This window comes from Gorilla gorilla, chromosome 7 (assembly GCF_029281585.2).
Source record: "Gorilla gorilla gorilla isolate KB3781 chromosome 7, NHGRI_mGorGor1-v2.1_pri, whole genome shotgun sequence".
Lineage (NCBI taxonomy): Eukaryota > Metazoa > Chordata > Mammalia > Primates > Hominidae > Gorilla > Gorilla gorilla.
Genome location: NC_073231.2, coordinates 72,102,194 through 72,126,173, shown reverse-complemented (window position 1 = coordinate 72,126,173; position 23,980 = coordinate 72,102,194). Strand labels below are relative to the sequence as shown.

Here is a 23,980-nt window from a genome sequence, read left to right as displayed (position 1 = left end):
GAAGTCTGTGAATAGATGCAGCTATTTTCTTTGCTAATCAGTGACCTGAAGTTAAAATGAGTGGAGAGGTTTTAGGCACAAGTGTGTTAGTTTTGCTTCCTCCATTTCATGCTTCTCTAAAAGCCAAAGTCCTTGAACAGATGTTCCTAAGATTTTTCCACAGTGTAAATAAGTGACCCCTAGAGAAAGAGAAAAACCATAGAATGGAAAGTTTTCGGGAAAAAAATACTTTGCTTTTCAGAAAATTATAAATGAAGGTAAATAAATATGAATATGATGAGAATATTTATGAAATTTAAACTTTAACATTCTCTTCCTAATACCATAATAGTTTGGTTTTATTTTTTTACAGATATTTCTGTTGTAATTTTGGTCATCAGAAACTAAAATTTGTTTCTCATTCGTTTTTGATTAGAAACTCTGCTTTATTTTGTATTAAAAGATTAAAAAATCTCATTATTCGTGTTTCCATGACAGCATAAGATTTTTTTTTTAAAAAAGCATCAGTATTTCTGAAAGTTGTACGGTATTTTCAATTGCATATCTAGGGAGCAATTATAATTATAGTTTCAAGAGATGGTTTGGAGCTTAAACCATCTTAATATTTGCCAGTAGAATTTTAAGTCTATTAATTCACTAAAAGACAGATTTTACTTTCTCAACCCTGAACCTATAATTTTAAACTTTAGTCAAAACCATATATTCTGTAACCTGCCATTGAACTTTCTTGGGTGCAAGCATATTACCTGTGGAAAGATGACAGCTTGCAAAAGACTCTGAGGGAAGGGGAATATGGAAAAGCAGGTACGGAGTGGCGATGGAGCATTTGACTTGTTCGTAACTAAATGACTCATGATTTGAACTAAGGTGTATCTGCCCCATCCCGCCGCCACTGAACGCAAAGCCGTACAGAAACAAAGACAAGATTTTAACTAAAGGAACTGAGATTCAGAAAACAAGCTAGTCCAGAAAACAAGGGTCACCGCCACTTCACTGCTGTCTCTCATCTGTTTTGCAACATGTGTGGCATCTATCTTCTGGGACAGTTATAAAATATGGGCTAAGGAGGTGAAGTTGCAGGGATGGTAGAGAAATAAAAAAGTGGCAGATATACAAGAAGGGAGGAACTAGCGCAAGTAAGAAAAATGTACAAATCCAATTTTATATTGAGCCGATTGCTCTGGGTCTCATTGACCTTGGCAGGACTCAAAGGGTCATATTTTATGTGGATGAAGCATCTTCAATTTCTCCTGCATCTCTGGAGCATGCAAATGTTTTTTTCATCCCGCATCACTACATTCGTTATATTCCTCAAAGTTCTTTTATACTAATAGATGTTTCTTGACATCAAGACATGTTTCTTGACATTAAGACGTGTTTCTTGATGTTTTTTGAATCTGTCTTGACATGATCTTTTTTATTATTAAAGAAAAGTACCTTTTTGATTTTGCCTGAACTTTTGAACCTCTAGCCTCTGATATGATACTAGAGCTTTCCTGACAAATTCTCCACTATATTTTAGAAATAGAATAACATAATTAACTGAGTTTATGAGTCACATGAAGTCATCGTCCTCAGATGTCATCATTAAACATGATGGTGCACCTCAGTGTTCTTTTCTTGACGGATTCTGACTTGGGGAGGTCATCCTGGTGGAGTTACTGCACATCTGCACTGAGCAAGTGTTTCTAGCAGGATCGTTTTCTTGACCTCATCTTCCCATTCCTTCCTTATTGGGAACTGTATTAATTTAGAGAAGTACACTCAGATGGAGTTAAAGATAAGGGAAAGGGATGGAAACACATTCTGCCTAGAATACTTCTCAGCAATCACATATGAAAGAATGCACAGCTTCCTGGCATGCTCCCCTGTCCCTGGTTTGCAATCACCAGCTGCTGTGCCCCTCAAGCAGTGGATAATATCATTTTCTATGTGTAAGAGATCAGGCTGACTTAATCCTTCAGGCTGCAAGTGGTGATAGCACTTTGTCTCACAGGAAATTTTTCTAGATGCAACATACATTTTTAGAGTAGCTTGGGCCAGTGATTTTCACATCTTTGACATACAGACAAAAATTAGTAAAGATTTATTGAGTTGCAAATAAGAGAAAACTCTAACAATAAAGACATTTAGCATCTCAGAAAAAGAAGTCCAGAAATAAGACAGGTTTCAGATCGGTTGATTCAACACTCATGGGTGTCTTAAAAACCAGGTTTAGTTCATCCTTCCCTCTACCTTCTGTGTCAACCCATTCTCATCTCTGAGAACAAGATGTTTGCAGCCCTTTCAGGTATCACATCCAGACCAAGGATGTCCAAAGGCAAAAAATGGGCTATATATCCCAGGGTCTCCTTAGGAGTACAAAAACATTTCTTAGAAGCACCCCAGAAAGTCTCCTTTTACATTATATTGCCCAGAAATGGATCACTTACCTAGAGAATCCATTGGCAAGGTGAATATTACCATTATCACTGGCTTAGACCAATCACCACTCACACCTAGACTTGGGGAAAGGGTAAGCTTACCCATAGTGGTTGACATTTAAACTAAATATGCATTCTGCCTTCTGAGAAGAAATTGAAATGGAGACAACCAAGAGTAACTGCTACACTCACAAACAATTTTGAGGAATATTTCACAGAGATCTTAAAAGTTCTCTAAATCCCCAGATTCAAACCACAGAAGGAATTTTACATTTGAAAATAAAAATGTTGGCCTGCTTTTTTGTATCTATGTCCAGTTACTGCTATGTGATGACTGTATTTCATTGGAATTTCAACATTTTCAGATATATTACCACAAAACAAATATATGCAAATTAATAGTGAACTATGCCTGAGTAGAGAGGAAGCTAAATGCCTCTCATTTACAAAACCAAATTTGTTTCTCATAAAATTTCTATGGCATAGATATTAACCCATTTTTCATGTAGACAAATTAAGGCTTAGAGAAGATAAAGGCTTAAACAAGGTCTCATGGCCAGTAGGAATCCAGATTCAGTTTCTTGATATTTTGAAGATATTAATTGAAATGAGTTAACATAATCTGGGCTTCAAGTTTTTTATATAATATGCATATTCAATGTTGCCAGTTACAGATGGTTGGATGCAAGTAATTCATTTACCTTTACTGACCTGATATGGTTTGACTCTGTCCCCACCCAAATCTTATCTTGAATTATAGCTCCCTTAATTCCCATGTGTTATGGGAGGAACCCAGTGGGAGATCATTGAATCATGGAAGTGGTTTCCCCATAATGTTCTTATGGTAGTAAATAAGTCTCACAAGATCTGATGGTTTTGTAAGGGGAATCCTCTTTCACTTGGTTCTCATTCTCTCTTGTCTGCCACCATGTAAGACATGCCTTTCACCTTCCTCCATGATTGTGAGGCCTCCTCAGCCACATGGAACTGTGAGTCCATTAAACATCTTTTTCTTTATAAATTACCCAGTCGTGGGTATGTCTTTATCAGAAGAGTGAAAATGGACTAATACATGACCCATATTCTCTTGCAGGAAGGGCTTAGTATGTGCATATAAAATAAAAATCCTAATATTCACAATTTGCCTTTCTTGGAGGTGGTGTTTGCAAGTTCCACAAAAGGGCATGTAGGATGTGTGCAAAGCATTCATCTTCATCTGTAGATAGTATCATCATAGATGTTAGTTACAGAGCACTTTTCCCCTGGGCAGCTTCAAACACTCCTTGGAATTTACTCTGGTGAATACACTTGTGATTAATATTACTATCCTTCCCTTTCGATACATGATAAACAAATGGAAGAAATACAAATGTACCGAGTTGGCTAGTCTTTCACATTGCATAGGCTAGTGAACTGAAAGAAAAGTGACGTGATGGTCCTCATGGAGCAGGGAGCTGGTTGGGCTGGAATGAAAATCAGCCCTCTCCCTTTACTACCTGAGGCTTTCTCCTGGAGTTCAGGCTTCATCTGTCCGTTTGAGATGGCTACACAGAAGGGGCCACCATATCTATCCTCTGTGCCCTCATGGAGCTTAGCACCTTACTGGAAATGCGCACACCTGCAGCTCCATGGTTAAGCAAATGTGTGCTGTTGAGCCAGTGCTACCCATAAGAACGTTTGTGCAGATAGATGCACAGGAGAGGTGAGTGTAGTGGGGGTAGTAGGTGGGGATGTAGAGGCAGTTGGTGGGGATGCAGCCGCCATCCCGTGCGGCGGCTTCTAGATGGGGAGCTGTGGATGGTGGCCCAGTGGCGGGGTTTGTAGCCAGGCAGAAACATGTGTGGCCAGAGGGGAGAATCAGTAAAGCAGAAACACAGGAGAGACTGTGCTGCCAGGACACCCTCCTGCTGCCTACTACTCTGCCAACTGCTGGGACATAGCCACCTTTCTATCTTGATTTCTTGGTATAATAAACCCTTAGTAATCTCAGTAATACTAATCGTATCAGTCCTAATAACTAACGATGGGAACAACAGCATTATTGATAACCAAGCACCATACAGAGTTAATTTACAAGCATGACCTCATTTTATGATCACAACCAGCCTGGGAATTAGGCCTCATTATCCCTACTGTGTATATTAAGAAACAGAGCTTCTAAGAGGAGGTGACACTTGTTCAAGGTTGAGCAATCACTAAGTGATAGAGTCTTGCACCCCGTCCACTTGGTTCCCTAATTAAGGAATGGGAGTTCTAAATAAGCACACAGACACTCAGTTGCCCTACAAATATGGTCTTTGAATAACTTTGAGTGACTATTCCTTTCTTAGTTATTATCTGAACATACAGACCTCATTCATGCTGGCTGCCCATTTATGACGCCCTTTCCCATTAAGACTGACCTTGACACAAAGAATAAGACAAACAGCCCATAAAATCCTCCTGTCCAAAACCACCTAGTTGAAGGCAGCATTGTGGGGTAGGCAGAAGATGAGTGGTCTCTCCCACACCTGCGGTCATCAGTGAGGCCAGCATGGCTCCACACTGGTCTGTTGACTGCTCTCCTCCACTTCACTACATTTCACTGCATCCGCCACTCCTTACTCCTACTCCTGGAAACTCCCTCCTCCCCTGGGCTTCAGACGCCAGCAGAATTCCCAATAGCTTGGCTTTGGAGTCAGATAGACTCAGTCCTGGCCCCCACCTGTTCCCAGGGATGCTGTCTAGCCTTACAGCTCTGTGCCTACTCTCCTTGCAGCAACAAGAGAAAACAGCAGGACTTGCTGCAGAGGTTCCTGCAAGGACTGGGTGGTGTGCTTGTCAGTACCTGGTGAACCTTGCAGTGCAGGGAGCACTCACTCCTCCCAGCCTGGGGGAAGGGGGTAAGAACGAGGGTCACTGGTCAAAATGAGAAAGCAGGCATGTGGTCGTCTGTGCTAGCACCTGACCTCTTCCTGCAGCAGAGGATCGTGGGAGTCATTGTTGGTCCCTCCCCTCTGTTCTGAGATGGCAGGACCCCAGTGGCATCAAAGAAGCAGAGACCTGAGGGGTAGCTGTCTGCCCCGTGAAGCCTGAGACCCCCTCTCTGGGCAGCCCCTGCACTGGCCACCACCTGGGAGCGCATGGATCCTTCTAGTTAATGCCTACTCCCAGATCCGATGTGGAGTGTTGTTTATTGTAGACATCCATGTCTCTGTCTCTCCAACCAGGCCTCCTGGGTGGCTGGAGGCAGGGGAGATACTTATTCTCAATGACATATATAGTAGGCATTCAGTAAACCTTAGCTGGACTGGTGAATTATCTTTCAATCACTCATTGTCCCTGTGAAACCATGTGAAAGAGAAAAACGTCAGAAGATTTCTGCCTGTTGTATTAATTCCTTCAAGGCAGGGATCCACAAACTTTTTCTCTAAAGGGCCAGAGAGTAAATACTTAGGCTCTGTAGGCCATCCAGTCTCTGTCAGAATTACTCAACGCTGCTGTTGCAGTGCAAAAGCAACACACATAAATGCACCAGCCCTGCTATGTTCCGGCAAAAGTCAGTTTACACAAACACGGGTGGGCTGAGTGGGCACAAAGGCTGGAGTCTGTCTACTTCTATTGGAAGGGTTGCCACAGAGCTTTTAAACTTGGTGCCATAAGAAAATTTCCATACCATGTGTCTTCCAAACATAAAGCCTTCAAGCAACTATGCTAACCCTGGGGGCAGCCTCCACATATCATTCATTCATTCATGTGCTAAATGATTCTGGGCCCTCCCATGGCCAAGTGCTTTCCCAGGTGCAAAAAGAAACAACCCCCAAGCTAGAACTTCAGGTTCCTAATTAGTCCCGAGAGGCGTGCCCTGAGAAGGCTTTCTTTGCTCAAGATTTCAATTCGGTTGATCCTTTGGCTTTTGAATATTTCCTCAACTGGTATGGCTTCAACTCAATGAGTCCTCAAGGAGACCCCTCACTGCAGCCTTGTCTCTGTTTTGGGGACATGCTTTGGGCTTTCTTGGGCAATGCTCCTGTGGGATTGTGCTAGAGCTGGCAGTGGGACCTTGAACCCTTCCCTGCTCCACTGGGCTGACCCTGCGGTCTGAGCTCCTGGGAAGAAGCAGACGCTAAGTGTGTTGGAACATCCCTGCGCTCTCTCTGCTGAAAGAGTACAGTATATGTAGGTGTATTTATACATATATGTATAATTTTTAAAAATTACACTGAAATTTTAGGAGAAAAAAATCCTTATTTAAACAATTGAAATGATGAGATATATAAGATCAGTAACTGTTTAGATAATAGTAGAATTTATTTTATTTTATTTTATTTATTTATTTTTGAGACGGAGTCTCCCTCTGTTGCCTAGGCTAGAGTGCAGTGGCATGATCTCAGCTCGCTGCAACCTCCGTCACCCAGGTTCAAGCAATTCTCCTGCCTCAGCTGCACCCACCGCCCTGCCCCAGAATAGCTGGGATTAGAGGCATGTGCCACCAGGCCTGGCTAATTTTTGTATTTTTAGTAGAGACAGGGTTTCACCATGTTGGCCAGACTGGTCTTGAACTCCTGACCTCAGGTGATCCACCTGCCTCAACCTCCCAAAGTGCTGTGATTACAGGTGTGAGCCACCATGCCCGGCCCAAGAATATAATTTAAATGGACATATGTGAACAATATTTTCTGATAAGCAATACTACTGAATAGTGAGATCTAAAACAGTTTTCAATATAGTCCCTGCATTTTGGTAAATTATCTTTTGGTAAATATCACCGAAGAAATTCATTTCTTCATTGGCAGTGTTTTTTCTGCAAACACAAAATATCCCTTACTGTTTCCTGAGGAGAAATATTTAGGCAAATAGATCTCCTTTAGATTGGCTAGAATTTTCATACATAGAGAAAAACTGAAAAGGACAGGTAGCCAGTGGTGTGCTGGTAAATGTATAACAACCAGATCTTCAGGAAAAAATGTATTCATATATATGCACATAATTTTATTAACCATCATCTATGTATAAAGATGTACTGTGCACAAGTTGCAAACAATCATAGCATATATGATGATAAAACATATGCTTTATCATAAATTCTGTTTTATCCTCACAGAATGCTTTCGTTGATTTTGCTGAAATCTTGTTTCTGTAGCCAACCTAGTGTTGCAGCTGATGTGCAGATATGACTTCGACATGAATGTTGGTTGATATTTTCATAATAATACTAACAAGTAAGGTGAAAAGGAAACAATGAAGATGTGTGTTGGAATGTCACTTGCTCTTCAATGATGTGAGCTATTTATTTGCTGAATTGGATAATGGGTTCTGAACAGAGGAAGAATATTCTCTCAATTGCTGTGCTATTTCACAATGTAACAGCTACCTACACAACACACTTTTAGGTTTAATCTGCATTATACACATTTTATTCTTCACTTTCACAGGTCTAAGTAATGCATGAAGCTATAAATAAAGGTCTGATCTGTGGCATTTGCCGATTCCAGTGGTATAAACACTCCCACCATGGCTGATTTCATGATACGAATGAGACATCACGAGCTCAGAGCTGGAACGAGATGTGCAGTAGCTTGCTGTTAGGCTGTGCTTCCACCACACAGATACCAGAGATCTAGAACATGCTAAAGTGGAGTAAAATATGGACAAAGTAGTGATTTTTGAGTTCTTACTAACTTTGCATTTAATATAAGTCATTCAGTTATAGGTCTACATAATTTGACATTTAATAATGGCAGAGTTTAACAAAAAGCTCACATAATTTCTGATGGTTTAATCGATTTTTTTTGGTAAGCCATTATGAGCTAGTTCCAGCATGCTATTGTTCTTTGACAAATATATATTTTCCACTAATGCTGTGATTACTGAGCTGAGTTTGCTGAATGGCTCAACAATTAAAATGAGAAAAAACTTTTAAAAAATTGTAACTTTTTTTTTGCTGAAATATTCACAATGGATCCCAACAAGATATGTTGTGTGCATTTTTTCATGGAATTACCTTAGAAACTCATATTGCTTCTGGTGACTCTTACTGTATCAACATAAGTATACATATTGCAATAATAAGACAACTCATTGACCTAATTACTAATAGTTCATATTGAGGATTAATATTGACAAAACTGCAATAATGAGACAACTCATTGAGCTAATTACTAATGGTAATATTGGGGATTATACATTGACAATAATGCAATAATGAGACAAATCATTAACCCAATTACCAATAGTACATATCAGGGGTTATATATTGATTCTATATTCAGTGAACATAGAATTATATTAAACATAGACTGCAAATTCCATGAGTGTAAGGACTGACTCCTGTAAGTTCTTGTAAAATATCATGTATATATATTTGGTAATGTATCTAAAATTATTATCGTCTATCATCATGATAATGTGTAATTCAGATTTAAGCCACTTAACACAGGTAAAATTAATCATGAGGCCAATACAAAAAATATCTCACCTGGGCAACATAATGAGACATCATCTCTACAAAAAAATTAAAAAATTAGCTGGGTGTGCTGGCATGCACCTGTCGTCTCAACTACTGGTGAGGCTGAGACAGGAGGATGGCTTGAGCCCAGGAGGCTGAGGCTGCAGTGAGCTGTGATCAAGCTATGATGCACTCTAGCCTGGACTACAGAGTGAGATCCTGTCTCAAAAAAGAAAAATGTAGAATTTTGACTGAGTGTTGGCACAGAGTGATTACTGAGTAATTACTCAATGAATGAATGTAGATAGGAAAAGAATACGCTATACATTAAATCTTTGAGTCTCTGGACTACTTTAAGATTTGCTAGGAGGTTGTCTAATTATTCAAGTGAAATGAACACAAGGTAGTTCTTTCAGTACCCACTTCTTTCTGTTCTGCTTCCTTGTAAGACATTTGCTACTTGATTATGAATTAGGATGGTCGTGAGTGTTGGGAGTAAAAATGCCCCAGGTGCTTGGTGTGCAGGAAGTGTAGGGTGATGAATAGATAGTGTTCAAAGTGGATGAACTCCAATAATGATCTGCTGGAGGAGATAGAAAGGGGAGCCCTGTCTCTGGAGCAGAGACTTTGACCCAGACCTGGTCAGTCCCATTGCAGATGTAATCTGGGGCCAGGATTGCGTGTGTGTGGGGCAAGCCCTGTGCGCTGGGGTGGGGCGGCCCCTCCTCCAGCCTGTGCCACCTTGTCACTGCTCTGCAGCAGGCCTGCGCAGGCTCATCTGTGCAGGTGTGGCATGCAGTCAAATTTAAGCAAAACAGGTACCCAGTTTTCTTTTTTTAAAAAAGAGAAATAGCTTTCTCCCTAACTTTTTCTTTTGGTGGGCTACTTGTATTTACAAAATTGGATTTCCCAAGTGGGGTGGGACGCACTTGTCTGTGGTGGCATGGGTGCCGCTGGGTGTTCAGTGTGGGTTCTTGTTGGGCTGCTGGCCTGTTAGGAAGGTTTGGGACTCCAGCAGTTATGCTGTTGGCAGAATCGCCTCTGACCTTGGCTGCAGAAGCAACGGCTGGGCAGAGCAGTTGCTGTCACTTGGCTTTATGATCCCCTGCCAAAAAGACACAGGTAGTCTATGTATAAAACAAACACAGCTAATGAATTCAGGAGGAGACTGGGCCCAGCCCTCCTTGGCACTGTTAAACCTGCAGCATCAATCACTGTGAAAAGCTGGCTTGCTCAGTTCCCATGCTATACGCAGGGTTCCCAGATCTCCTCCACTCCAGTGAGTCCTGTAGTTTGCTTTAATTGTTCTGTCTATAGAAAGAATATATAATCCATTTATGGTAATAGGAGGTGAAGCTTGGAATCTTTCACAGGAACAGGTTCCCATTCTAGAACAAGTGACTGCTGGAAAACAATCCTGATGGTTTACCCCTTCATGCCCCGCCCCTCAGCTGGAAACAAAACATCCCATGAAAACAAACAAAATCATCACACATACATACCCACACCTGCACCAGGGACACATGCGGGGCCATGACAACTCTGCAGTATCTATTTCACAGGGTGGTTGATATATTTCAACAAATTTCGTTAAATCGCTATGGCTTTTAAGGAGATCTGATAAAAAGGAAGTTAGATGATTTAAACTGGCCAAACATAAGAATTAGCTAAGCCTTTCTACGAAAAACAGCATAAAAGTGGGGTAAGTGTCAAAGGGAACCAAAACAGTATCGGAGAAAATGCTTTTAAGACATGTTGCACTAATAATATTAAGCATGATACAAAGAATAGCTGAACACTTGATACTGCTCTAAATACCTAACGTACTGACGGAAAATTACTTACTTGCTCCTCTAGAATCAACATCGTCATCCCAAGTAGGAGACCAGAGTCTGTAATCTCAGAGAGGCTGAGATGCTGCCCTCCAGTGTGATGTGAGAGATGAGTATTGGGGACATAGCAGATGATAGCCTCGGTTTCCCTATATTTGTAGAAGAGCAATAAAGGCCCATGCATCTCACCAGTGTAGAAGAGGAACTGGGAGGGAGGGAGGGCCTTCCAGCCATGGGGAGCTGCCTGAGCAAGGCTTCCCGCTCTGCCAGGCTAAGGAGGGCAGGCCAGGCAGCTGTCGCTCACATGCTCTGGCCTGCATATTTGGGAGGGGAAGAGCACCTCCTTGCCAATGTGCTGCAAAGTGCTCAGCCATGAGAATTGCCACAAATCCTGTGGAGCATGCGCCTTTGGAAGCATCAGGCTGGAGCTTTGACACACAAAAGAATGTTGGAAAGCCAAGTGGCCCTTGCCAAGGTTTTAGAGCTGGGATTTATCAAAGGCTTACCTGCCACACTAGTCATAAGGAGCTCCAGGTGTCTGGGGCTCACCTGAAGCCACCTGTGATTTCCGTAGGGCCATGTTGGGAGCTATGGGTAAGCGCCTACTCCAGCTCTTGGGTAGGCCTACTTTGATCAAATGTTCTTGCATCGTAAACATTAGTCATAGGAAAGTGAGACTTCAGTGTTCTCTGTAGGTTTGTCTTCTCCTGAGGAAGTGGATGCCATGTGTCACTTTGCAGATGGATCAAGTGCAGGAGGTAAAATAACTCCCTGAGCTTCCCTGATCTTCCATTCATCATTCTTTTTCTTTCCCTTGGAAAACTGATTTGCATAGAAATGAGAAGTTTACTCTCTTGCTTTTGGATCTGTTGCATGATCGCAAAGAAAAGAAATGCCTGACTTGATATTTCGACATTAAACTTTACAATCTGGAGAATTTTTCTTCCAGCACCTCGTCCTGGGTAGTTGAGTATAACGGCCCCCATATTTTGACCAGAAACTGAAATGAACCCCATCCAGGGCTTGCTTGGGTGTGGAAAGCTTTCAGACTCACGGGTGAAGCAGAAATCCTCATGCTGCACTCCCCCATGAAGCAGAAGTCACAATCTGTGTAGAGTCATGGAGAGGAGGAAGTTGAACTTCAGTGTGCTCCGAAAATAAGACATCGTGTGGTAGAGTGTGGGCCAGCAGCCTGGGTAAGGCATGGCCCAGGTAGAGAGCTCAGGATGACTAGGTGTCTTCCCTCATTGCCACTAGGAAGTGAGTTCACTCCCAGACTCTCCTAGGACCTCAGTCTTAAGAGCGATCACAGCTGCCTGTTAACCAGCCTGAATACAAAAAGTGAAAAAGCATTGCCTTCAACTGGAAAAGAAGGGCTCCTTTGAAGGAGCTGCTGCAGAGAGGTCATTGGAGGAAATCTCAGCATCCCCCACGCCCTCCCCTCCCTGTGGCTGGAAGCCATGGGGGGGCTTTCATGTTAGGTCAGAGGCTTCCCCACAGCCCCTTTCCCTTGTCTTGGAATGTCTGTGTGAGAGCGTGGCTGGCAGAGTGGCCGGAAGTCCACAGAGTGAGAGGAGTAGGTGCTGGACCTGGCATGCGGACTCTGGGCTGTGACTCAGGCCCAGGCAGGGTGGGTGGGGTGGGGAGTGGTGGGGACATGGGGTCCTGATGGAGGTCGGGAGGCACAGGGTGTGGGTGCTGCTTGTCTCCCCAGCTTCTCCACCGCACCATGTGTCTGGGTCTGTGATTACCGGAGGCGACTCGCAACAGGCCCAGACTCGCCTGTGTGCATAGCACTAAGGGTAATGACAACTCCTGTGTGTGTGCAGGTGCCTGTTGGAGACGCAGAGCTCTGCAGCAGCAGGTGAGCTGATGCTGCAACCTGCTAAACGTCGCTCCTGCGGAGCACCAGGGCCCAGAGTGCACATGGCTCTCAGGCTCTGTGAAAAGCTTGCAGTGAGCTCAGCCACTGAAAAGTCACTACGAAGATGGAAAGCAAAATGCAAACCGAGTCCTCGGTACCCTATGTTTATCTGTCTCTAAGAGAACATCCTCGAGTTTATTTATGATTTGAGTACTTCATAAGAAAAGTAGTATAAAATAGAAAATAATGTGTTGATGTCCTATATAAGTGAATCTACTCAATACAATTTATAAAGCATATGCTTCTACAGAAATGTCTTTGTACTTAGAAATGACACTTTAGTTAACTTCTTAGCCAATCCTTGGACATTTGAGTATAAAACAAAATGGAAGTGGCTCCAGCCAGCGCCAAGAGACCCTGGGAGGTTTGCACTGTGTGCTCTGCAGGGGCCAGGTATCCTTCATCACAGCAGCAGCCTGCGTGGCCCAGCACAGCCTGCAACTGCAGAACCAGAGCTCACCGTGGCTGCTCCCCATTTACAGTTTATGCCAAAATCTAGGTCACTTGAGTTCTCAAGTGAGTTCTTAATCAGGGAGTACATGGATAAGGCCTATTTTAATATTTTTATTTAATCCTATTTAGTTTTGTGTACTTAACGGCATTATCCTGAGAAGGAAGTTTGTAGGTTTCATAGGAGCCAACATGGTTCACGCACAAAGACAGGCCAAGAACCCCAAACATGCCATCGGAGAGCAGCCAGGGCCCCCAGGATTGACCCTGATCCCTGTCTCTCTTCAGGCCACTGCCTCCCCCAACCCCAGGATACCTCAGGCCTGGCACTTAGGCCCACAGCGGAGGGCATGTTCCCCCACTTCGACCTACCCCAAGACAGGCCTCTCCCTGTGAATACTGACAATGGAAAATGTTTCCTTCTGCCAAGGGAATCCCGTGGCCCTCACAGGAGTGTGGGTTTGGCCTTGGGTCTGAATAGATGGCTGCATGACTGCCTGGGTCTTGCCGCTCAGAGGCTGAGCACTCTAGCCTGCAGGAATAGTGGGGATGGGGGTCTACACACCAAGCCCTGGTGGACTCTGCTGGGTGGGGCAGTGCCTTCCTCTGTCTGTTGTCAAGGAGGCTGTAAAAATACTGTGGCTCAATCTCGTCCATGGCTACAGAGTTGCATGCAGAAGCCAAAGGTGCCTGGTTTTGCCTTAGTATTTTTCACGTAGAAAGAGAAGAGACAAGTACATTCGTTTAGAAGAAACTCACCAGGAAAAGCAAGCACGGACTGACTTTTTAGGCGTGTGAGCTGGATGGGAGGAAAGGCAGTGGTTGGTTGGAGGAGGGGATGACTGTTTTGCTCAGAGCCTCCTTCAGTTCAATTAGTCCGTCTTCCATCTTCACCTGCACCTGTAGACACCGCTTCCGGGAGCTGTTCTGTGCAGAAGTTGAGTGAAGATACTGCAGCGAGCCCTGGGTCTGAACGCCTGTGTGCTGAATCTAGACCTGCTCCTCAGCCCCAGTTTTCTCTGAAAAACCAGGATTCTAGCACAACTCGTACCCCCATTCTTTTCAGTCCTGCACCCACCAGCGAGCTGCAAGGCCCAGGAGCTACTGGCCCTGTTTTCCTGTCTCCAGGACTAGCCTTTGATTTATGAGATGTCCCCTGTCTCCCCTGCTTCTGACCTCCCAGGATGGCATTTGGTGATTTCTTGATGTTCTCTTGCTTTGGCATTAAAATATGGATGGGAGTGTCATTTCCAGATCTTTTCCAGACCTGTGCAATTCTTTCCATTCTTCATAACAGCCCATGACCCACCTTCCTCTGTTTCAGCCACAAAGCTAGCCATGCCTGTGTCCGCACTGCTGTTTCTCATTGTTAACATTTTAACTGTTATTAAAAAAAAAACTTCCTTTTAAACTGTGTGTGTATGGTTTTAAAAATTGACGCACTTCCAGAGCTCTCAACTTCTGCAGTCTTTCTGAGGTCCGTGTTCCTCTTCTTCAGTTGGGAAGCAAATGCTTGACTTAATCCTTTCCCAGGTTTTCTTCTGCAACTCCACATGGAAAAAAAGCAACACACTGAGCCGGAAATGCCTTGCCCAGGAGGATTTGTTGCCAGGCTGCATGGAGGGGAGTCCTTAGAACCTGGGCAGCCTTCACCTCCCCATTCCTGTCGCTCCCACGCAAGTCTTCCTTGGACAGCAGGTTGGGGCATTGTTCAAAGAAAGTCCCTGCTAACGAACAGAGTATGGCTTCCCTCATTATTACGGCAGATTTCCTCCCACTTTTTTCTTTTGTAAAGTGGAGAACTCTTCACACTACAATTTTTATGGGAGATATTCCTTCTACCTTGGGTGGATGTGTGAAAAGCAGCCAGAGGAAAATGTGATTAAAGAACAGGGTGGCAGAAGTTTTGGTCAAGTGAAATATTTCCTGAGAGCCCTGTCTCTTCTCTCCAGGTATCCAGTTTCCAGGCAGGTTGCATGGGAGAGAGGCAGGTGTGTGTGTGCATGCCGTGGAAAGAGAACAAAGCCCGAGGGATCCAACTTCCAGGAAATCTCTGCTGCGCTGGTGCAAAGGAAAAATAATCCCTGCTCTCCTCTCAACTTAAAAAAAATTTTCTTTTTGGTTTTAGTTTACAGAAGTCTAAATATTAAGCAGTTTCGTGGTGATAATGATGCAGCCACATTTTAGATAAATTCTTTGAACTTTTTAAAGCCCTTTGTGTTTTCCTAATAGTTACTCATAGAAGGGCTGGGATAGGAAAAATGCAGGCAGGCCAGTGCCTGCTCCTGAATGCCCGTTTGAGCAATCGTATACCCTACAAATTCAGCTCGTCACTTTTTTTTTCCTGGTTGTGGCGGCAAGAAGTTGGACGGGTTTCTGGGTACATCTCGTCCTGTGGTGAGATGAATGATTTCCTTTCAGCCTTGTATGTTTGAAATGGGTTCCTGACATGGTGTCTGTGCCCTGATGGGAGCTGCTTGTCTGTGTGAAGACAGCTAGCTGGACACAGAGGGCTCCGGGCAGCCGGGGTCACTCCGCTCCTAGCAGGCCCACCTGTACCTCCCTCACCTGGGGGCCCTGGAGGCGGGGCTCACATGCCCCCTCTTCCCTCTGGATGTCTCAGGTCAACTCTGGGCTCTGATGCCCTGGGACATGTGCTGGGTGCTCCTGGCAGGAGCTGCTGTCGCGTCTGAAGTGTCCCTGTGGTTGGGGCTGGCAGGCAAAGGGCCAAGAGATGTTATCTTTATAACATCTGCCGTCATCTCTGCTGTGTGGGAACTAATGGCTGCGTTTGAATAATTAGGCCTTTGCACCATAGCACAACAAAAGCCGGCATTGCTCCATTAAAGCAAACATAATTACTGTAGCTCACACATTCAGAGCCCCTTTCATCCCTCCAGAAGCTGCAGAGTCGGGAGGATCTGAGTCTCTCGCTCAGGTCCCAAGGAGCCTGCCCCCTGGGTGCAGTGTGGGCATCAGGGTGGTCTGTCTTTCTGTCTCCTCTGTGCTTCCTGAGCACTCATGGCAGACCTCTGCTTTGGCCTTCTGCATGCTACCTTTTGGTCCCATAGGCTGTTGTCTCTTGGGCCCAGCGCTGCATCTTGCCCACATTCATTTCCCTTAGGCAGATGTTGGGGCTGAAGTCTCCTGACCTCTCTGTGCCTCAGTTTATTCATCTGATAATCACCGCATCTGCCCCGTCAACTTCCAGGATGGTTGTAAACATCAAACGAAGTCATGGATATAAAAGTGATTTGCAAAGTATAAAAATGCCACACAAATAATAAAAATCTTACCGTTACTCAGGTTAGGGCACGGATACTATTTAACCAGTCACCAGTCCTGGGACTCAGCATGTGGCCCTTCCACTGACAGCTTTTGGAAACTAGGCTTCATTTTCATGGTGGCCAGGATAACCCTAAAGACTGATGGTCATGTTTACTAGAAACTCTGGCCTTCAACTTCCTGGGAGATGTTTCCTTTCTCTCAGTGATCAGTGTGTTCTTTTCATTAGCCAATTAATCAATATTTTTGGAACACCTATACCAAACAAGATACTGTGCTAGTCAATGTTGCAATATGAACATGTGTGAGGGCAGTGGTGAATACAAATCTCTCAAGTCCCTTATCTGAAAAAGTTGTGCCAAATTGGTGATAAAGACAAAGATGGCTCTGGATTTGGAGCAGGGACTTCCTTCATCCTTCTCTTATTTTCAAGTTCTGTTTTTTTATTCATGAATCTAGGGTTGGGGATGTGTCATGGAAAAGTGGAAGTTGATGTACACCTTCAAAGAGGGATACACTCTTAGTCGACAAAGGAAGGATGGACTTGTAGCATCATTCATTGAGAGCTCAGATGGGAATCAAATTTGGAATTTGCCCTAAGACACCCAGCCACCCATTGCTTTCCTGGGTGGCACACCTCTCACAATGGATGGGTGAGAATCCTGCAGGCTGTCACTTGTAAGCAAACCCAAGATTAATCTGACACAGTCTTTAAGGAGCAGTGATTGCATTGTGGGCGAAAGGGGAAATGTGGGTAAATTCTTCACACCAACTTCTGAATGGAGATGTGTTGGGTTCTCCCATTTGAATTTCAAGCCTGTAGAGAAGGAAACATGGGTTTGGTTTTCTTTACTTAGCAATCTTCCTGGAGTGCTCTAACTTTCCAAGGATCCAGAGAGCTCTTTAGCCTCTGCAAAGCCCTCTGCTCTACAGACCCGCCCCAGGCGGCTTGTAGAATCTTCACACAGGGTGGGAGCTTAACTATCATGTATTGACATGGAAATTGCAGGTAAATGAGATCTATTTTGTCCCTTGAGGAGTTTATATTTTGTAGAGTGTAAAGATACACTAACAGGAAATTGTGTTTTACAGGGCCAAGTACAACAATAGGGTAACAGGGGAGTGTGCTAACCCTTCTAAGGGAACACAGCTCGCCAAGAGCCACCAGAGAGAGTTTCTGGGAAAAGACAACGCCAGGAACATGTCTGGTGCATGAGAGGGAGTCACTCAGATGGAGAAAAGGTGCGAGGAATGCCCAAAAGGGAGGAGGGAAAGAGGCCAGTGCAGGCTGGAAAACTGGGAGAAAATGTCAAGACTGAAGTAGGTAGTGGGGGCGATTATGACATGGAAGACAAAGTGCAGTTTGAGAGGAAGAAATTGAGGAGATGGTGTTCAAGGTTTAAAATAATGAAGATGCAGATTGTGGAGGGGAACACGTTCCAAAGGCGGCCAGGTCCATGGGGTGCATGCTTGCTGAGAGGCCCTGGCACTGTAAGGCTCCCACAGATGGTTTGCTACAGGACATTTGTCATTTGCAAAGGAAGAGCTGAATTCTGGGGATGTATGGGGAAATTTCTGAGATTCTAGCATCACGAGTTTGAGCTGAGCATGCTCTTCATTTGTCATCAGTTTAATGCGGGTTTATTATACACCAGACAAGAGCACTGTGGAGAATGTGAGTCCCAGGCCTCATGACATCAAAGTTGATAATAAGCGTGATGCCCTCCCAGGCTGTAAGAGATGCCTGGACAACACACTCAGGGTGGCCAGACTTCTTGGCAGAGGCTGGAAGGGCTTCACCGGGGAGGGAGAGCAGAAATTTTCCAGGCAGAAGGGAGAAAAAGGGAAGGAAGTCCATTCCTGCAAGAGACACAGAGGTGTGGGAGTGTGGACAGGCCTAGGGTTGCAGCATCATGGCAAAGGTGACTCAAAGGTTCTCCAGAAATCCATTGTCCTTCAGAGAGTTGTAGTGTGTGCCAAAAACCTCAACAGCCTTTCAGAAGCACCAAGTTGCCCTAACACACTCTCCTAACCTCCTGACTGGCTCAGAACCTATCCTGTCTAAGAATAACAGTGTCTGCTGAGGAAGGGAGAGAGTTTCTCAGTCAGTGTAACGTTTACCATATAAATTCCTATTCTGTTGACCTGCACATTTACCTCCTTTGAAAGTTATGGTTTTGTGGTTAGCCGAGTGCTAAAAACCTATAGGTTTCAAACCCCTCATCGTTGTAACTTTACCAGGAGGCTGAAGATGAATAGAATCATCACCCTAGTGAAATCCTTCAGTTACCTATACCTGCAGGGGCTCATCTTAGGAATCATAGAATATCTCATAGCTTAATTTTTAAGTTTCACAATGATGTTTATTTCTTAATGCATTGTCATAGCTTGTTCTAACCTTATCAATGTAATAATCTATTTAAATCAAACCAAACTTATTATACACTTCAGTTTAGTCTGCTTACTTTACTTCCATTTTTTTGAGGCTATATTCCAAGTAATAAAATTCCACATGCAGATTTCAAATAAAGGCATTGAATCAGCCCTTGCTGTTCTCCAGGCAAAGACATGCTTATTCCAGTAACTTTGCCAGGTGTGCGAGTGTCTGCAGTTAACCCCCTTTTGTTCTCCAAAGGTCTTGCTTTATCACCCAGCCTGGAGTGCAGCGTTATGGCCTCGGCTTACTGCAGCCACGACCTCCTAGGTTCAGTGATCCTCCCACCTCAGCCTCCCGGGTAGCTGGGATTATAGGCAAGTGCCACCGTGCCCGGCTAATTTTTGCATTTTTTTGTGAGACAGGGTTTCACCATGTTGCCCAGGCTGGTCTCGAACTCCTGGTCTCAAGCAATCCTCCAGCCTCGGCTTCCCAAAGTACTGGCATCACAGGTGTGAGCCAGCACATCCAGCCTACAGGGGCATTTTTAATACCAAATGAAACAGGACCAAAATGAACTGGCTGCTACTGCAGCCATGCATGGATGAGTAGAATGGAGACATCCATTTCTGCTCTTGGTTTCACACAGCACATCAGAGGCTGTCAGAGCTGTAGGCCGTGGAGAGTTACCAAGCCCCGCAATTTGTATTTGTTGGGTATACAATGGCGTCACATCTGCTTTCTTGAAAAACAACATTGCCTTGAGCACACACACTCCGTTGACATTCAGGTCAAAATAAGTTTTCCACTAATGCTGTGCCATGGGGTTCAATCCTTCACTCATTCAGCAAATATTGACTGAGTGCCCACTACCATATGGGTAGACAGCACAGAAGAGGACTGACCAGGGCCATGTTTTCATGGATTTACGTTCTATAGAAGGGGAAAAAAAGAGAAACATAAACAGAAAAAAATTCAGCAGGGCATGATATCAGGGTGCATGACTGTGGCCAGCCATGTGCAGTCCCCTCTGTGGGCACAGGTGAGACCTGGTCCTCCCTGAGACCGCACTGACATGGCTTGCCCTAGCAAACTGTGGTGATGGCACTGTTAATGTCACATTTATCTTCTAAAGTGTTGCGAGCTTAACATGTCTTCCTTTTTTCACAAAATAATGGAGGGAAATATTAAATACTGGCCAAGGACTGAAGCCTGTTGCAGGCAGCGAGGGCTGGATTTGAAGGTGTGTAGAGCTCCCCGTCTAACTTTCCCAGACATCAGGAGAGAGTGTCACCCTCCTGGGGGAAGAGAGGCTGCCTCAGGACTGGCAGAGTGGTCCCTACCCTGCCTCCTCTGGCACAGGCTCAGCCAGCCCATACCAGCACCCTGGGATCTCCACTGCCTGCCCCGTCTCCTCCCACTGCCCCTCACTCTGGAGCTGCCCCTGTGTGTCATCAAAGCCACCAGAGCAGGAGACTCCACACACCACTCCCTCCCTCTTGTCCCCCCACAATGCACACCATCATCTTGCAGCCAGACAATGAGCATAGGACAGCTATTCAGAAAAGCGCGTGGCTTCGGAGGCTCAGGACATGTCCTGACGGCACCTGCAGGTTTTCTTTTCCTGGGGCCACGGGCACTGGCGGTGCTGCACCTGCCGCGGGCCAGCGCCCTGCCTGTCAGCCGCATACCTGGGCGCTGGTGCAGGCCCTGGCCTGCTCCACATCCTGCCCTGCTGTGATTCTGTCTCCCCACTGCACCATCTCTCAGTAGACTCTGTGGAGCAAGGCTGTCCCTCCCAGACCTGCTATTTGATTTTCTAGAATCCTGTGGCCATGAAAGGAGAGAGAAACACTGCCCTTTTCCCCTCTCCCTCCCGGCTGCAGGCCAGGGCGAGAGCTTGCTTGCCTTCATTCAGTCTATTGTCAGTCAATTTCCTTCCTTATTATGGTGTTTCGAGAAGCAAACCCATCTCACATATATGGGGTCATGTTGTGTTTATACTAGTGCGTATCTCAGAAGAGAGGTGAAACTCATCGTTTGGTGAAATAGGCATTTGTTGACATGAGAAGGCCAGCGTTCATCAGAACCAACATGTATGCTTTTTATAAAACCAAAGGTTGTGTGCTACTGGATCTTGAAAGATTTATATAATTTTTTCAAGCTCTAAGAGATGTCTGCAGAGATGAGCCTGTTCAGAGAGCCAGGGAGAAGCTGACTCAGAAGTAAGTGGCAGCAAACAACTCTCAGCAGGGGCCTGGCTGAGAGCAGAAGAGGGGCATCCCTGTGGGTGCAGGAGGCCCGTCCTCTGCCCTGGGAGCTGCGTCTGGCTCGCAAGGCTGGACTCCAGGGTCTGCAGTCTTCGCCCCTGTGATTTGTTCCTTGGCACTGGAACAATGAGGAAGTTTTGCTAGTAGTGGTGGAGCAGGTGCCACTGACTTTGTGACCATAGCAGTGATTGAAATACTCCAAGTATTCTCCAGTGACAGGAGTGAAAAATCTCATTTTCTGCTTCATTGGACCTCTTCACACAGGCTGTGCATTTCATCTAGGGTACGAGAATGCTCTGTCCACTGCACAGGTGACAGGCAGTTAAGTGACCATTGTCTAGTCAGTGGATGTCTGCTGGCAAAGGGAGGGAGGCGGTGACAGTGCACTTCAGTGGGGAGGGCGTAGACTAATGTCCTCTCAGCCAGCAAACCCTGCAGGCCCAGAACTCTGTGTGAGTGGCTGGGGCCCCATAACAGGGGCAATGTGGAGAAAAACAGCCAGGAGGGAGGCAGAAATAAACAAGGGGATGTGTGTTAGGGGGAGGAATGTTTTCTTCAGGGCCTAAGTGGCAGCATGAGGTGCACAGCAAGCCATAAATTACGGAGGAAGGGGCCACGCCGTGCAGCACCCATGCTGGGGCGATGGCATGCAGACGTGAGAACACACAGCGGGGGGTGGTCTGGCAAGTCCTGGGCCCTCCCCGTGCTGCCCCCAAACTTTCCAGTCAGAGACCCATGTATGGCAGTGCACTTGTGGGTGAAAGGCGGTGAGGGAGGCCTCCGTCCACTTGATGGGCACAGTGGGGATAAATCTCTTTTTAATATTCGATGTACTGACAGGCCTTCCAAAGTAGATCATTCCTCTCTTCCCAGCTGGCAAGCCCACTCGGCCCTCCAGGACCACCGCAGAGGGATGCTGAGGAAGGTGGTCTGCCTTACTTCTGGCAGGGCCCATCAGTGTTCTTCCTCATTATGGCTGGCCACATTATTTCTAACTGCCAAAAGGACCATTTGCTTTACTTTCCCTGCTTATTGCTCATGCTCATCCAGCTTGATGCTGTCCATCAAAGAGCAATTCTAGGTGCTACTAGATGGACTTGTACAGTGAGTGCTACTGTGGTCTCATATCCGCACTCTTTCTTGATTGTTTATAAGGAACCAACTTGTATGGCCACATACAGTTTGTGTGGCCTACGGGACTAGGGAATTACTTTTCTACCCTCTCAGCCATCAGCATCAGCCAGCTGGTCTGCTCACCTGTGCCTGCCCACCTGGGTCTGCTCACCTGCACCTGCCCTCCCGCACCTGCTGCCGTCAGAGCTGAGAACAGGGCTGCTTTTGCAGGTCAGCCTTCAGGAGCCAGTGGGCAGGAGCAGCCTGCAGCCTGAGGCTGTAATCAAAGGCCTGAAGGCACATCTGTTGCTCATGATCCCAGGACTGTCCAGCTCACCTTTACCATGAACTCTATTTTCCCATAACCCTCCATGAAGTGACTGGAATAGTCACAGGGTGAGTAGAAAACCATGTGCATTAATCTAGAGGCTTCCTCAGCAAGACATGCAAGTAAATGCAAAGCCTGGTGGAGCTGATGACATGGGAGATCCAGAGAGGAGGTCTCACTTCATGTGTGAGCTCGTGCATGCATGCATGTGTGCATGGAGGAATACATAACACACATGCACCCCCACACATGCACGCACATACAACCAGAACTTAAATTAAGACCAGATAACAAAGTGCTCTAAAACTCACATAGCAATAGGTTTCAGTTGGGTGGTTAGTAATAGGTACAGGAAAAGATTTCTTCACAGTAAGCTGTGAGTTTCTGAGGCACTGTTTTCCTAAAGAGAACATCCTTGGATGCTCAGCCAACAGGGATACTGATTTGACCAAGAGTCAGCATTCTGTGGAAGTAGACACTGCATTCTTAGCTTGGCAATTTTGCAGGGAAGGTATTTGTGTATCATACAATGAGGAATCTCTTAATCACCTACTCGTGGCAGCTGAACTGCACCTTGGCTCCTGCCAGGCCTGCCCACTTAGGACGCGGATCCCTGGAGGAATTCCAGTCCTGCCCTGGAATAGCTGCAGGTGGGCTGGCAGCCAGCAGCATGCACTGAGCGCTGCCTGAACGCTGGGAGGTGTGACCCAGGTGGCATGTAGGGTCAGCATGGCTGTTCTCAAGAGCATGACACTGAACAGAACACTGCAATGCATATGGACTTTTGCATTACGTCAAAATCACGAGAGTTAACAAGTACTGAACATCTCCTATGTGCTGGGTACCACTCTTGGTGCTTTCAGTCTATTCACCTAAATCTTCCCCACCCTGCATGGCAGGTGTTCTGAGGAAAACCCCACCCCGCAATGACTGTGTAAAGTGAGGCACCGAGTGCTCTAGGCACCCGGGCTGCAGTCCCTCCTGGCCGCCGCCTTTCCTGTAGGGTGCACGCAGGGGCATGGTGGGTTCTGGAGGAGGGAGCCCTGGCATGGCGTTGAGTTCTTGCTCAGTGGCCCAAGCAGAGGTGTGCTTGCTCCATCCAGGGGGATCAGCTGTGAGCACTGGGTTCAGAGCACAGGGCAGGGTGCAGGGCTCAGAGCACCTCTTCAGGAGGCTGCAGCAGCGGCCCTGTGAGGCCGGAGAACGAAGGAAGGGCTTGGGTGCACCTCTAGCTGGGGAGCAGTACTCTTGTCCCGGGGTCTAGCCGGGGTGCACTACTCCTGTCCCTGGGTCTAGCTGGGGAGCACTGCTCCTGTCCCTGGGTCCAGCGAGGAGCACTACTCCTGTCCCTGGGTCTAGGTGGGAGCACTGCTCCTCTCCCAAGGTCTAGCCAGGAGCACTACTCTTGTCCTTGGGTCTAGCTGGGAGCACTACTCCTTTCCCTGGATCTAGCTGGGGAGCAGCCTTTCCCTGGATCTAGCTGGGAGCACTACTCCTGTCCCTGGATCTAGCTAGGGAGCAGTGCTCCTTTCCCTGGGTCTAGCTGGGGAGCAG

General features: G+C 45.8%; 1 long non-coding RNA gene across 1 annotated transcript in view; it reads left to right on the top strand.

Annotated features, from left to right (window-relative positions):
* The window catches only part of LOC109027885 (uncharacterized), a 153,192-nt gene extending 138,728 nt beyond the window's left edge, over nt 1-14,464 (top strand). The window contains exons 3-4 of the long non-coding RNA XR_002006969.4: nt 11,378-11,440; nt 12,512-14,464. This is a non-coding gene — a long non-coding RNA (uncharacterized lncRNA). The remainder of the gene's footprint in view (nt 1-11,377; nt 11,441-12,511) is intronic.
* Nucleotides 14,465-23,980: the final 9,516 nt, after the last annotated feature.